The sequence below is a fragment of the Hyperolius riggenbachi genome, chromosome 2 (assembly GCF_040937935.1).
Source record: "Hyperolius riggenbachi isolate aHypRig1 chromosome 2, aHypRig1.pri, whole genome shotgun sequence".
Lineage (NCBI taxonomy): Eukaryota > Metazoa > Chordata > Amphibia > Anura > Hyperoliidae > Hyperolius > Hyperolius riggenbachi.
This window is the reverse complement of record NC_090647.1, coordinates 33700338-33704045: the sequence shown is the minus strand read 5'-3', so window position 1 is coordinate 33704045 and position 3708 is coordinate 33700338.

Genomic DNA, 3708 nt, shown 5'->3' with positions numbered 1-3708 from the left:
GGTTTCCTCCACTCCACCACACTCCTCACGGGGACAACCACGATCATCTACATTGCGGTATTTCAGATTCCCTCTAACATACAGTCTGCCATGGAAACAGAACCAGGCTAGATCCCGCAATTTGTTAGGAATCCTAGGAAGATTAATGAATCTCAAACCCTCCCCCAGAATTGGGCCTGGGCAATCCCTCAAGGCCAGTGGAGCATGAAAAGCTGTTTCAATGACCCTGTCCATCAGGACCTTCCTGGAGACAGACTTCATATCCTCAGCCGACAATTGCCACTGCCTCAGCATCTTCAGACACGGCGCAACAAAGGCCGGGAGCGGTCCATGGCGCACTCTCAGACTTTTCACATGGCCACCATTTACCCACTCATGCAGAAAGGGCTCAAACCATCCCCGGAAAGAACTTGCCCATCCAGGCGGCTCCTCAGCCAACATGTTACTAAAATTGTACTTCAAGTACAGCAAGGAGAAGAAAACCACAGGGTTGACCATACTAAGGCCACCACTCCGCCTGGATAGATAAGTGACGTTTCTCTTGACAAGGTTCAACCTATTCCCCCATAAGAGCTGGAAAAACAGATTGTACACCCGTGCATAGAGAGACACTGGCAAGACACAGACGAAGCTGACGTATAACAACACTGGAATCAGGTAAGTCTTGATCAGGTCCACCCTTTCCCTAAGAGACAATTTCCATCTCTTCCAGGAAGCCACTTTGACACTGGCATCCTCCAGTTTGCTCACCCAATTTGCGTGACCATAGTCACCTGGCCCAAACCAGATGCCCAGAATTTTGATTCTGTCCTGAGGCACCGGAAAGGAGGCCGGGAGGACGAAGCCCTCACCCTCCTTCCCTATCCAGAAAACTTCGCTCTTCTCACGATTTACCAGCGAGCCCGAGGCTTCAGTGTACTGTGCCACCTCTGAATCCACCACCTCTACCTCCTCAGACCCAGAGATAAACACAGACACATCATCCGCATAGGCCACGACTCTAAGAGGAGAATCCCCAGTAATGCCCGTTGGCACCCCACACAACGTACTGCTCTCAAGCCTCCTCACCAGAGGATCGATTGCAAATACATATAGCAGGGGACTCAACGGACATCCCTGTCTCACACCAGAACTCACCTCAAAAGGCCGTCCAACCCAGCCGTTAACAAGAGCGAAGCTTTCAGCCCCCCGATACAAAGTCTTCAACCAATTAATAAACCCTCCCGGCAAACCGTATTTGTCAAGCAGCAACCAAAGGTACTCGTGATTCACCCGATCAAAAGCTTTAGCCTGATCCAGGGCCAGCAAATACTTTCCCCAACCCTCAGCTCTGCATCGTTCCAAGGCCTCCCGGACAGCCAAAACTGCTGTAAAGGTACTCCTACCCTGGACAGAACAGAACTGATGGCAGGAAAGTAAATCCTCTGCCACTGACGACAAGCGCCAGAATAATATCTTGGCCAGTATCTTCCTATCAACATTGAGAAGACTGATGGGGCGCCAGTTCTCAATCATTGACGGATCCTTCCCTTTGGACAGAAGAATAACTGCAGACTGCCTCATGGAGAGAGGCAACATTCCCTCAGCAAGGCACTCATTGAAGACTGACACAAGGTACGGGACCAAGGTAGTCTTAAACACTTTGTAAAACTCCGCCGTCAGCCCATCAGGCCCGGGAGACTTCTTAGGGGGTAGATGGTCAATTGCTCTGGCCACCTCTTCTGCAGTAATCTCCTGTACCAAAAGATCAAAAGAAACGTCCCCTTCCGGAAGTGGGGAGGAGTCCAAGAAAGCCAACAACTTGTCTCTGTCTAGTCTCCTCTCACCAAGGAGGCCAGAATAAAAAGACCTAATGACATCCAGAATCCCCGACTTAGACTTTGTCAAGGAACCAGAACTGTCCCTTAGGCCAGTGATCGTCTTAGCTGCCACAGATTCCTTGCAATTCTGGTAAGGATCGGGAGAGTGGTACTTCCCGTAATCTCTTTCCAAAAGCAAGGAAGTGTGCCGATCATATTGTACACTCCTCAGCTGAGATTTGACTTCAGAGATCTCCCCAGGATCTCCATCACAAGAAACAAGCACCGCAAGCTTCCTCTGCAATCGCCGGCAGGCTGCTTCTCTACCAATCTCTCTTCTGTTAGCTAGACCCCTGAAAAGTCTGGCAGAACGCTTTTTGGTCAGCTCCCACCACTCTGACCTGCTGCTACAAAAGTCTAAGACAGAAACCTGTGCCTGGAAGAAATCCTCAAAGGATTGTCTCACCTCTTCTGTTTCCAGCATTGCCGAATTCAACCTCCAAATGCCCCTCCCCCTCTGTGGCATATCTGAGGCATTCAGAACTACTGAAAGCATAAAGTGATCAGAGAACTCCACCGCCCGCCTCACAGGAGGCAGGGAAGCAGAGCCCTCCTTCAAAAAAAACCTATCTATCCTACTCTGACAGCTACCTCGAAGAAAGGTGAACCCAGTGTCGTCTGGGAAGTGCTTAATATGCACATCAACCAGACCAGCATCCCTAACCATACTGTTGAGAAAAACGCTGTCATAACCCAGCCGTCCTCCGGTACCTCGCCTATCCTTAGATCTAACAATGGTGTTAAAATCACCACCGAAGACGACAGGCTGGGCCGTAAAAAGGAAAGGCTTGACCCTTGTGAAGAGGCATTTCCTATCCCACTTAGTCTGGGGCCCGTAGATGTTAATCAAGCGAAGGTCCTGCCCCTCCACAAGGACGTCCAAGACCATACATCTCCCAATATCCACCTCAATAATTCTCTTACAGGTAACCCTGCTGGTCTTAAAAAGGACAGCCACCCCACCGTAGGGCTCAGCAGCCACTGACCAAAAACTATCACCATATGTCCACTCCCTCCTGGCAACATACACATCCGCCAGGGAAGTGAGCCTGGTCTCTTGGAGAAAAATAATATCGAAATCCATCTGGGCCAAAGAAAAAAACCCCGACTGCCGAGCCCTAGTTGATTTCAGACTAGCAACATTTAATGTTGCTATCCTAATCAAGGGGAAGACTGCCATGGGAATTATTGAGGTGGACGCCTCTTACCCTTCCCATCCTCACTCTCACTGGACCCATACCTCTTACAAGCAGCACCCCTCGGAATCTTCTCCTCCCCAGGACCACTGGACAGGACGACTTCCTCCAAAGAACTGTCACCCCTGGAGGAAAAATCTGAGATATCCTCCACCAGAACCCCAAAACGATTGGTACTAACAACCGCATCCCTGCCTTTAGGTAGAACCTTCCCAGAGGAGGAAAGCTTAGCCTCACCACCTTTGGTGCTTACAGATCGTCTCCTCCCAGTCCTCCTCTTCTTCCTCCTATCCTTCCTTGCCTCCAACCACTCCTGATCTTCCTTACTCAGCTCTGGCCGTGACCCCTCACCCTTCCTGTTCCTGTCAGGGGCACCAGAGGACACCTGCACCTCCACCCGTGACCCACCCGGAGCCTCCCCCTCTATGGCTACTGGAACCACCTTCTGCAACTTACTAGCCCTGACGGGAACACTAGAGGGTACCTGTGCCACCACCTGTGACCCACCTGGGACCTCCCCCCTCCCAGCCACTGGGACCACTGACATCTGACCGCCATCCTCCCCAACAACAGAAGGCTGGGGGACAGAATCTGCAGTAGGCCCAGAAATCTGCTCAGAGACCTCCCGTGGAGCAACAAGAGAAGAGTCATCC